The sequence below is a fragment of the Ananas comosus genome, linkage group 4 (genome assembly GCF_001540865.1).
Source record: "Ananas comosus cultivar F153 linkage group 4, ASM154086v1, whole genome shotgun sequence".
Classification (NCBI taxonomy): Eukaryota; Viridiplantae; Streptophyta; class Magnoliopsida; order Poales; family Bromeliaceae; genus Ananas; species Ananas comosus.
The window spans coordinates 7,254,442-7,267,660 of NC_033624.1; the positions used below are offsets into that span (position 1 = coordinate 7,254,442).

General features: G+C 38.0%; 1 long non-coding RNA gene across 1 annotated transcript; it reads left to right on the plus strand.

Moving 5' to 3' along the window:
• On the plus strand, positions 11,550–12,825 carry LOC109709428. The gene is made up of 2 exons (XR_002216095.1): positions 11,550–11,697; positions 12,591–12,825. It is a non-coding gene; the product is annotated as an uncharacterized LOC109709428 (long non-coding RNA).

Below are 13,219 nucleotides of genomic sequence, written 5' to 3' on the forward strand. Positions count from 1 at the left end.
TATGACTATTTGGAGTCTCACATACTAGTTATCTAGCTAAAATAATTTACTAACTAATTAAAAAATTAAATTATTTTTTATATTTAATTAATTAATTTTTATTATCTTATATAATATTCATAGCTAATAAATTTATTAATTTATTAAATTATTTTTAAGTAATATCTTGATGTTAATGATTTAGATAAAATAATTTTAATTTAAAATTATTCTTTTTCCTTTTGTTCCAATCTAACCATCTAAACACTATTTATCTTATTTCTAGGAGCAACCCAATTTTTATCCAAACTCAAAATTAGTCTAGTTCCTGCTTATACCCGAACTTTTACCTATCCCTGAAATAAGTAAATCTTACTTATACCCCAACCAAACGTAGTCTATAAGAGCGTTGCTTCTACACTTGTTTTACTAAAGCCACCGTATAATTTTTTGATCAAACAATCCACATGTGTTACTTGATGACTATTGCTTATCAGTCATTCTCCGTGGATACTAGTCATCGGGTACCCAAATCAGTGTCGTCACAAGTAGGGGTAGGGATGTCAATGGGCACGGATACCCGTAATTTTATCTGAATCCGAATCTGAACGGACCGAATTTATCCGATGCTAAATTGGTTTCGAATATGGATATCAAAAATAAAAATCCGATAGATATGGATATGAATATGGATTTTAATTGTACCCGACCTGAACCCGAACCCAACCCGAACTTGATCCGAACCTGAATTTATTTTACATTATATATAATATGTATATAAAAATTTGATATTATATTTGAATTTGTATTTTAAAATTTTAAATTTAATATAATATATTTTGAAATATTGAAAAGAGAAAAAATTGTTTCGGGTTTGGGTTCGGGTTTGGGTTTCGGATTTTTGGTCGGGTTCGGGTTTGGATATGAATTTTTAAAATCCATCGGATTCGGGTTTGGATTCAAGTTTCAGGTTTGGAGTGGGGTCCGGGTTTGAATTTTTGAAAATTTGCCCTGAATCCGACCTGTTAACATCCCTAAGTAAGGGTGTCAACGAGCAGAACACGAGCGAGTTGGGCTGGCTCATGTTCGGCTCGTTTAATAAATGAGTCGAATATGAGCTGACTTGTTAAATTATCGAGCCGAAAAGTTCAGCTCNCGATTTGGTTCGTTAAAGTATCGAGCCGAAAAGTTCAGCTCGTGTTCGGCTCGTTAGTAAAAGAGCCGAACACGAGCTAGCACACGAGTTGACCAAGAAATAATAAAGGATTAGATTGGATATATACATATATAAATTAAATTTATAAAATCTTATCCATTAAATTTTGATCAAGTGGTTGAAACTTTACATATAATGAGTCTTTTTATAATTGAGTTTGACTTTATATTTTTATTTTGCAAAAAATGAAATAATAAAAATATTTATATTATATATATAATTATTTATTTATATATATAAATATAAATTAAATAAATTATATAAATATAAAATATATGTTATTCGAGCTGTTATCGAGCTGAACACGAGCGAGTTGCCCATTTAACAAGCAATAGTCAAGTGCTCTCTTTCGAATATGATTTTCGGCTTGTTTATTAGGGTCATCTAAGAACTCAATTAAAGGCTTTCTCCAATCTTCCTGTGTTTCGATCGGAGCAATCATCATCGGCTCACGTATATGAATCGATGGTAGCAACCTCCTTTCTACTTCTATTTGATTCCCTTTTGACTCTCTGTATCCTGAAGCCGATTGAGCTAAATCATTAGCTTACTCATTTTCTTCCTTGATAGTTGCACGAACTCTACTTCACCGAAACTACAAAGTAACTCAATTATTTTCTTTGAATAATTTTGCAGATTTCGGTTTTTACATTTGTATTCCCCATTTACCTATTTGATCACTAATTGTGAATCACCGATGGCTTTGAGTGAACGTGCTTCTAATTCCTGTAAGATTTCAAGGCCGATTATTAAGGCTTCATATTCGGCTTGATTGGTAGAACAGCTGAAATCCAATTTGAAAGCAAACCGATAAGTGTAGCATTCAGGAGACTGTATAACTATTTCAGCCCTTGGTGATTCGACTATTTTTGATCCATCGAAATAGAGTATCAAAATTGACAACCGACCAAGCTCTGTATTGGTTCTTCAACCTCGACACATGGATGATCACCCAAGAAATCAGTTATTGCTTGCCTTTTGACTGCTTTTGCCTGGACATAATTAAGAGAAAATTTAGAAAACGCTAACATCCATCGTCCAATCCGTTCTCTTAATACATGTTTGGATAACATGTACTTCACTAGGTAAGTATTGCAGACAACTAATACTTCTACTGCTAAAATATAATATCTCAGCTTAGTGCATGCATAATATAATGCTAAACATAAGTTTTTTATTGTCAAATGATGTTTTTCGGCATCAAGTAGACATCGACTGAGATAATTAACTGCTTGTTCTTCCCTCTTAATATTTTCCTAAACTAACAAGTATCCCAGATTTTCTTCTGCAGCCGAAATATATAATTTCATCGGCTGACCTGGCTGTGGAGGAATAAGGACTGGAGGTCTGGATAAATACCTTTTAATATCTTCAAATGCTTTTTGTTGTTCCTCTGCCCATACGAATTCTTCTTGATTTTTGAGCCGAAATAAAGGAGTGAATGCTCCTATTCTACCGGCTAAATTAGATATAAAACGCCGCAAGTAGTTTACTTTTCCTAATAAACTCTGCAATTTCTTCTTCTTTTTATGTGGCAGCAATTCAATAATTGCATTTGCCTTGTTTTTATCTATTTCGATTCCCTTCTAATGCACTAGGAATACAAGGAAAGATGCACTAGGAATCCAAGGAAATTCCCAGTTGAAACTCGAAAAGTGCATTTTAAAGGATTCATTTTTAAATTATATTTCTTTATGTGCTCAAAGGCCAACTCTAAAACAGCCCAATGATTAGTTTGTGATTTAGATTTCATGACAATATCATCAATGTAAACTTCCATCATTTACCGATCAAATCATGAAAAATAAAATTCATTGCCCTCTGGTAAGTAGCCCAGGCATTTTTTAGGCCGAATGGTATCACTATCCATTCAAAAGTCTCGATGGACCCTGGGCATCTAAAAGCCGTTTTTGACACATCTCTTTCAGCAATAAAAATTTATTATAACCAGCATGACCATCCATAAAAGATAAGACTTCATGTCCGACTCTCACATCTACCAGCACATCGCCTATAGGCATCAGATATTCATCTTTAGGTATAGATAAATTTAAATTTCTAAAGTCAATATACACCCTAAGTTTGCCATTTTTTTTTTTATACTGGTAGGATATTAGATACCCAGTCGGTATAACGGGCCGCTATAATAAATTCGACCTTTAAAAGGTTTTCTATTTTATTTTTAATTTGAAGTACAATACTCGGCTCAAACTTGCGAGCTGGCTATTTGCAAGGTTTATATCCCTTTTTAATAGGGAGCCTATGTTCTACAATTTCTCGACTCAACCCAGGCATTTCCTCATAACTCCAAGCAAAGCAATCTTTATACTTTCTGAGTAATTCCATTAACTTCTCTTGTTGTTGAGGTGAAAGTTTCGCGCTAATATAGGTCGGTCTTTTATCCTCGTCCGACACTAAGTTCACTTCTTTCAATGGATCTTGAGTCTTCAGCTTTTTCTCACCCACCTTGATCGGTGATTCTTCCACAGGCTCTGTCTTAGTCTTCTCATTTTCTTCTGCGAAATTCGAGTCATTTTGTACTCGTTTGGCTCGGCTCTTGAACTTAGAATTACATCATGTAACTTTTCATCGGCCGATCCGACCGAATTCATACACAATCCTTGATCGGCTAATAAAACTGATTTGGCATGCATATTTCTATCGGCTATTTCGGCCGACTTCGTGAAGCAGCCAACTTCTTTAGTTGGCTCATCATGCTAAAGCTCTTCTAGAACCTCGGTTCCCATCCTTTGATATTCCATTTCAACTAGTTTGGTGGTTCTTTAGTAACCACCGTTGTTTCTGCGTCCTTTGAGAGCACTAATTGTACTCCTTCTTTCGTGACCTGTACAAATAAAATCTGATCTGGGTCAGTGTCGGCCCAATTGATATGACTAATTTCTTCCGCGTTAATGTCTACCATCTGAGGCCGTCCCTCGGCCTTAACTTCCTCCACGCGATCTCCGATCCATTGGAAGAGCTTCCCATGGAGAGTGGATTGCACACACTCGTTTGCATGAATCCAATCACGCCCGAGCAGTAGGTTGTAGTGGCTATCTGCATCCACCACGAAGAAAGCTATTCGTAGAGTTTTGAACCCGACCGTAAGTTCGGTCATGAGTATGCCCCTCGCCTGTTGACCGTTTCCAGTGAAATCGGTCATAGTTGTGTCTGTGAGCTTGAGTTCATCCTCACTTTTGCCCAACTTCTTAAAGAAAAATTTGGGCATGACGTTGACCATTGCCCCGCTATCAATCATCACACGGCCAACAGGGCGTCCTTCTATCAAGGCCCTTATAAACAAAGGCCTAACGAATCTTGTTTACAGGGTCGATGGCTTCTCGAAAACCACCGCATCTATCGTCTTCACATCTTCCAACTGGATTTGAGCTATCGATAGCTCCTCTTCATCGTAGATCGGCTCTTCTAATTCAGTGGACTCTGCCCTGAAAGAGTGTGGCAGAGTGTACACCATGCTTACATCGGCCGAGCTTTCTTCGGCCAGCTTCTCCCATACCTTTTGTTTTTTCTCCTTAGACTCTTTTGTTGTCCCGGCTGAGGAATCGCTCTCCACTTGAGCTTTCCTCTCCTTAGAAGCCGACCTATCTCGCTTGATAATGGTCTCCAGAGAAGCAATCTTTTCGTCCAACATTTTCTGCGTCCCTTTCTTTATCGGTTCGACTGGAACTGGCCGCTCGATCTTGGATTTCAATCACAACACGGGTGTTGAACCACCTACTTCATGATCATTCTTTATGGGCTGAAAGGAGGACTGTGTCTCATATGGTCTCCTCCATACATTTGGTTTTATTCCCTTGGCCTGTTTCCAATGATGCCGTGCTTCGGCTTGCAACCTCTGCTGTCGACGCTTTTGGATTTTTGTCAACGGCGGCCCATGCCATCTGGCCGATGTCATTGCAATGTGCCACTGATCAATTAGCACATTGGATGGTACTTTGACAGTCCTAAGTTGTTCTTTCAATATTTCTCTCTGCTCCCACCGTCTTAGCCAGGGTTGGATACCGAGCTCGTTGACCAGTCGTCGACCAAGGAATTCAATGTCGCCCTCGGTCATTCCTTCAAATTCAGGCTCTGGTCTCGGCCTGGCTTAATGGTGCTAGTTCGGCCGATACCCTAGAAATCTTTGTTGTGTGCCGAAAGGTTTTTCAGGATAACTCATTCGGCTCATCTTTTCTTCGGTTTGACGATTACAATAGTCGTTCAGGATTTTTTGTATTACCAAGTCCCTCTTTTCCTTTACAGACTCTACTTCTTATTCGGAGTTGTTCGAATCTTCTTCAGAACTGCCGTCTGGGTCATTTTTTGCTTCGAGTAGGTCTTCCCATTCTTCATGGAATGCCATGAATGCTTTTCATTCCCCATATAATTTCTTCTCTTGAATGATCGCTCCCAGCCACGTTGTGTCATTTCGGCCTTGCAGCGTATGCATAGCCTAATGCTCTTTTGGTATTAGCGATATCCTGGTCCACTTTCTCTCTAACAGGTGTCTTCCCTTTCACATCTACCATATTAACCTGCGAAAGAAACGAATTTTTATCAACTTCCATGTTTTTGTTTTCTTAATCAGCAAATATGAGCCGACCTTCATTTATCTCTTTTTAGATTTATCTTTTGAAGGCAATACAATCATTTGTCCTGTGGCTCCACAAATGATGCCACTTACAACATCTTCTTATTTTTAATTCCTCTCCGGAGGGTATCACTTGACCCTCATGGAGTTAGATTTTGCCGTTTTTTAACAGCCGATCAAATATTAAATCGGTCTTTGTTACGTCAAAAGAATATGTATATGATACTATTCATGCTTTGGCCTCACTTGCTTTGGCAGGTTTGAGCAAAGTACATTTATATGGTTGACGGTTTTTTACCATCTCTGCAGCATAAATTTCGGCCTCATAGGCCGAATACTCTGTTTTGTCAGAAGTGCTTGGCTCATCTTGAGCCGAGGATTCCTCGACAAAGGAGATATTTTTCTCTTTTCCTTTACCATTCTTTGTTTCGGCTCCATTTAGGCCGATTCTCATTATTGCCTTTCCTGAATTGCTCATATTGAGCAACTCGAACACCCAAGTCAAACATAATCGAAAAATATTTATCTTAAAAATGGTCTTTTATCTTAAAGTGCAGACATTGAATGCCATTTTGGCAAATTCCAATTCTGGCATTCTAACAAAATAACGATTTCTCGTCGTCTTAAACCGGTTCAAGTATTCTTCACCCGATTCTCCCAGCTTTTGCCGAAATTGAGCTAAATCAGCAATTGATAGTTCTGGCTCTGATGTATAGAACTGCTCATAAAACTTTTTATCTAATTTGTCCCAATCTCGGGCAGAATTGGCAAGTAGGCTTGTGTTCCAAGTAAATGCTATCTTGGTTAATGAAGTATTAAATAATCTAAGTTTGAGAAATGGGTCTGTAGCGGCCTCTCTGCATTGGGCCGTAAACCGTGCCACGTGCTCGACCGTGTTCTCGGTTTCATCACCAGAAAATTTATCAAATTTCAGCATTTTTCAATTTGCCGGATAAGAATGTTCTACATCTATATTTGCAGGATAAGGAGACCTAAATACGGGCCGCACTGCCGGCCTAGCTCCTACTCCGAAAGTATTACGAATAGCTTCCTCTATTTGAGCATATAGCTTATTATTATTCCCTAAGGCAGGGACAGGGGCCTGAAGTTGAACCGGATTCAGTTCTTAAAAATTTTGAAATTTTGTGCTAGTGCAATAGGGTTCATTCTTTGGACAACATTAGGGGTTTCCCCCCCAACCCTTACTTGTAATATACCGAATTTTAATATAAAAGTAAGTGTAAATAAAAATAGTATGAGATACTATTTTTATTTGACTTAAAGAAGTAAAATATAAGTCGGAAGTGACTTGTACTGAAATTGGAATGAAAACAGAAGATTCGAATTTTCTGTAAGGAACGGGGCTGATATTTTAGCAGAAAATTCACAGTGTCAGAAAATTATGAAAACTTGAAAATATGTCGGAATTATTTTTATGAGGCTAGATTTAAAGTTTCATGTCATTCCGACACCCGAAAAGTGAAAAATAAAATCCGACTGCTATCTGCTAGAGATTTCAGTTCGTTAGAGCTTTCGGTGATAAAAAATGATCCAAACTGAGAAGTTAAAATATATTTCTTTTATTTAACTTAAACCAAGCCTGACTGTTAAATTTGAATGCAAATGGACATTCAGAAAGGTTCCGGCGAAAAGTATCAGATTTTGAGTTGCTAAACTGAAAATAAGCTATGTGTTGAGGGGCTATGTGTGTAACAAATGCATTGTGTTGGTCCAAACCGTGAGAGAGGGAGAGAGAGAGAGTAAGTTTTCTCTCTTTCTCTCTTTGCCTCTAAAATCTCTTCTTCTCTCTTAGGGAGGAATCAAGAGGAGGAATTGGAGAGGAAGTTCGAGAAGAAACTTGGTGGAGAAGAAGGCTTGGAGTTGAGCTACTACTACTTCTTTTTCATTGGCTCAAAGAAAGGGAGCTTTTGAGGTAAGCTTCAAACCCTTTAATGGTAGAACCCTGGGATTTGCTTTAAATAACTAGAAATGATTTTAGATGAATCTCTAGATGAAATCATGCTTGTTAATGCTTGATTTAAATGGGTTTAGAGTGTATGTTGCTATAGTACACTATTAGGGCTGCGAATTGGGGCTTTTGTCATAAAGGGGTTTGAATGTAAATTGACCTCATAAAAATCTAATTTAAGGTATTTCCGACTCGTTGGTGGACTCGGTTCGAAGATCCGACGAGTCTACGCAAGGATATTGGAGAAAAAGCCTATTTTGGCTTCGTTTTGCGCAGTTGAGAGAAATAAGCGTCCAAAAATCACCAGAATTGAACTGTAGCACCTTAGCAACCATACGAGATGGGTGGTGCTTTCCGAAATCCTTAAATTTCTTTTTATGTCTAAAGTGTCACTTTTGAGCATATGTGTATATATAAATTTCATGCATCGTAGGGTTGTATGAGAGTATATTGTTTGCATGTTGTGAGTACAAAATGCATATGAGGTGATAATGAACTATTAAGAATTTGTAAACCCTATACATGTGTGAAATGTGACAAGAACATAGTTGAGGTCAACTATAGTGAACATAGTGGCATTATGACATATGGATTGTGTGGTATTAGTAAATATAATGACTACTAGAGTTGGACTCTTTGTGGTGTGGCAATAATGAGTATTGATTGCTAAAAGTAAACACTTAGTGTGGCATTAATGAGAATAATGAATGCATGAGAATGAGTTAAAGAACCTAGTGATATTGAGAACAAATGACATTAAGACATCAAAAGAAGAGTGGCATCAATGAATTTTGAATGCTAGTATTACAATAGTAACATTAATGGGTCAAGAATGCTAGTGTACAAGTGTGGCATTAATGAGTATTGAATGTTAGAAATAACACTTAGTGTGTGTGGCACAATAAAAGTTAAAGAATGCAAGTAAAGTGAGATAGTTGACATTATGACATAACAACCTTACAGTTAAGGGTCATATGAGCATTGCATCCTAATAATTAAGGATTGGATTGAACTTGGAATCCTTAAAGTTAAGGATTGATCATACTCGCCTATAAGTCTTGGCTTGAGGGAAGTCGCTCCCCCTCGAGTGATGAGCTCCGGAGTGTCATCACTGGGTTAGAGTTGCCCAGAGGACGGTCCCGTCGGGAGGAAGCTGAGGGCCCGATATTAGGGATTTGAGTTGGTGAGTCCGGTCCCGTCGGGAGGAAGCTGAGGGTCCGATTTTAGGGACTTGAGGGCGAAACCTACGAGTTAGCCACAATATTGAGTAATGGAAAGTGATCTTGCATTCATCATGAGTATTTTATTTGAGCATAATCATTGATTATATCTTGTTCAGGCATATTAGCTGCATTTGTTTAGTTGGTTACTATCTATCTCTATTCTTTTATTATGCCTAATTTAGACCTAGTGGGAAAGTCGGCGAGGTTGGCGGCCGAACCCACTGGAAACTTTGTTGTTGTTCACACCCCACTATTTCCACAGAGCCAGGACCGAGTGAGCCAGCCGACGATCGCGGTAAAGGTATCGCGCCATAGACAGTGACTACCTGTGTTGGTTCATGTTTGTATAGTTGCATACCCCTTTATATCATCTTTTATACTTTGATAATTATAGATGTATAAATGATGCAAATGTATTGATGATGGCTAAATATAAGAGCCTATTTTGGGAATCATGTGATGTAAAAAGAAATGATGAAAAGAATGTACATGTGAGATATTGAATGCATGTATGTGATTGAAATGAATCATTATACTTGTATGGATGTATAGTATAGAACTTTTACTTTTGGCTATTGCTTGCCCTTGTGCAAGCCAACTATGTATATTTCCACTTGTGCAATCTCTTTACTTGATTTGTACTTGTGTTGAGCCTTAGGCGGACAGGGGATGTGTTGTTGGTTCGACGTCTATTCGACGTGCCCGAACCGGCCAAATAGATCGGTCCCGGGGCGTGACATTACCCCTACATTTTGGGGTTGATAAACCGATAATGGCGGTGGGGGCGGTAAACCCCACGCTACTTCTGGCTATTAACCAACGTTTAGAGTTGCCAGTCTATAGGTAGCTTGAAAAGGAGCCATTTGAGGCTATGCATTTACCGACGTTATTGGGTTTTGCAACGTCGGCGTGCCCACAAGTCCTTGCGAACCTATTACGGGCTATTCATTTCGAGTTAATAATTGCCCTATTCAGGCAATATTCTCGTTAGAAGCCATGATTGCGGGTAGAACAGCATCTAGACGAGCTGTGCTCCGATAACTATTTTGGTTTAAAACTTGTAAGACCCGAGTCATCTGTCCGAGTGCCTGAGCCAAACTCGGGCCTTGTTGGTCTGATTGACCACTAGTCTCACCCTCCACTGGTAATGCTACATGACTCTCATTCACGTTCTCGGTATTACTAGCTTGGTTCCCGAGATTCATGGAACGACTCGGTTGCAGAGATTCATAGTGTTATCATCAGCCATAGCTTATAATAGATAAATACAAATTTACCTAGACAAGGGTCCCACTGGGCGTGCCAAAAATTGCCACGAGCCGAATTCTTCAACCGCTGACCCAATCAATGGTCCTCTCTTCCAGAAGCGTGCGAGGAGGTAAAACGACTACGAATGATAACCCTCAAAGTTTGCGCCCACAACGGATCAAGCGATTTAGTTGATGAGGGATTAGATCAACCGAGTTCGATTCAACGCAACAGATTCGATTCAGTCGGATCGGCCGAGTGTACAGACTACACAAAGATTTCTGGTTCGGCTGAAGAGGCGAATGAGACTTATATTGCTAAAATTCAGAAAATGTTAACAAGCCAATATAAAAGGATAACTTATGCTACCGACTACTCCTAGAAAAGACAAAAGATGCGCGAAAGTTAAAAAGGTTACAAGTAGACTACTCCTAGAAAATAAAAAATATGCATGGAATTGAAGTGCTCTTCTGTTCGCAGGGAAAAGACCCCTATTCCAGGCGTTATTTGTTTATTTTTATTTAGTTATCTACATGATCGGCCACTTTCCTAATTTTGTGGGCCACTACAGGCCGATCCTAACCACATGAAACCGTCTGCGGTTTGTTGTGATTCGTTCTTTGTTCCCCGTGCACCAAAAATGTCATTTATCCTTGGCTTTGAAGCTCCTAGCTGTGTTGTGCACCGGTTCACCACGTGGCGCGATTTTTTTGGCGCCAACACAGGTATTTTCTCTTCATTATTTCTAAATTAAAATAAAATTTATAAGTATACACATATAATATCCAAGGAATTTATATATAAAACCTACATATTTCGAAAATCTATTGCCCTGATAAGAGACATTTTGAAAAATTGTCGACATATAAAAATAATATTATTTGGTATAACTTAACATAAACAAGCTTTCTAAATACGAAAAAAAATATATTTACTAAATTAAATTTTAGTTTTGAGATGTACAGGCGTGTTTGGTTCATATTATCCTGACAGGATTATAGGCAATCTTGTGAGAATTTCTGCATTTGGTTCATTCAATCTGTAATTTGATCAGTAATGTAGCATCACAAATAGTGCAGAATTATTTCGAAAATATTACGTAGCGTGTAGAGTACTGGACCTTACCAAATAGACAAGTATACAGTATGAGTTGCTATTCAGCACGAGCTTATAGAACTCGAGTGAATTGGAGACATTTAAGTACAAAATTTACGCAAAAACGAACTCAAAAATTCAAATGTCAGCTTACGGAGAACTAAAATTGAATTATTTATTTGTTTTGGGCTTTGTTGCATTTTGTTGCAACTAAGTTCGCAGGTGGAATTCCTCTGTCTTTATCCTCCCCTCCCATCTGTTGCTTCAAGAGAGAGAAAAGGAGAAGATAGAGAAAGGAGATTGAGGATTTTGACCTACTCGGCGATCCGATCGATCTCGCGCGCGCATAAATTTTTGTTGACGCTTCGATTGCGAGGTCATTATACTTTTTCTTACACTTTATTCGTCTTCTGCTTTTTCTTTTTCTTCTTCTTCTCCTTCCCTTTTGATGACGTGAAATCTGTGCTTTTGATGACGAAATTGATAATAGATAGTAGGAGAGGAGAGAAAAAGATTTCAATTTACACTTTATTATAGTTGGAATTGAGGTTAATTGGAATAAAATTGAGGCAAATAGGAGGAAATGAGATAAATAGATGAGTTGATTCTGAATAATTGTAAGAATTTCATTGATTTCGTCGTCTGTTTTTTTTAGTGGAGTATCACAGAATTTTTGTCGAGTTCCTCTACCACTTGGAAACTCTGTCTCGTGTCAAAAGTTCTCATTTTCGCTCCTTGGAGCTCTAATTCACTTTTAACCGTTTCGAAACTCTCAGAATTTATTTCCAAGCATGTCTAAATCAATTCTCAACTGTACTTTGTCCAATTTCTCCAAAGTTTAGTATAGTATATCGAAACTTGGTACACTATAATAGATTTACGTGCTATTATACTCAGAAGGGGTCGCTCCCCTGGAGTGCCGTTCCAAAGGCTAGCCAGTGATAGCAGAGACAGTAGCTAGGTGTTGTTGTCACAGATGTGGGAGTGTGACCGCGCACTAGACGGTTTATTGTATTTACTTATTAGTATTAGCATTGATGCATGATTCAGTCACTTTCTTTTTTGTTCATTACTTGTACAGGAATATGATAGATAGTGAAAATTTATTATTCATATTATGCTCTATACCTCAGTTTATAGTAGATTTAGTTATGTTTTACTTGTTCTTATTTTCGGTAGACCTAGTGGGAAGATTGTGGTGTCGCCGATCATACCCATTAGAAACTGATGTTTAGTAATTCTCACACCCTCTTGTGGCTTACTTTTCAGAGATTGGTGCACCTTTCGTTGATCAAGATAAGAAGATCACGTAGTAGATAGAATCTCCAACCAGTGTACATGTGTGTTAGAGGACCACCAAATAAAGAGTTGTTTTGTACTGCAGATCTGCGCTGGCGAGGGCCAGGGCCTTTTATTTGTACTTTTACTTGTTGGGGTTTGAGATTTATATGATTTTTGTATATGATATGCAGTAGTTCAGCTTTACATACAGTGCTCTGATACATGTCTATATCTTATCTTAGTAGCTCTGGAACTGTTATTCGTGGGTTGTGGCATTGTTTAGTAGTGGATTTTTATGTTACTTGATTTCGCTGTCGTTTCTGCTCTATTAGTCGCTTACTCGCTTCGTGTGTATAGAGTTGTGTACATATGGCGGTCTCTTGTCATCCTCGTGCACTTCTGCTATGGAATTGTGGCGGGGCAGAGCGGGAGGTAGGTATTTCATAATACTGATGGCAGGTTATCTTGCGTATTATATAAAATTACAAGTTTACCCCTCTAACCTCCAAACCCTTTCAATCCATCATTTTTTAAATTTTAATTTAAAATTTAAAATTATCAAAATTTAAAATTTGAATTTAAATTTTAAATATTAATTTTTAGATTTAAATTTCTAA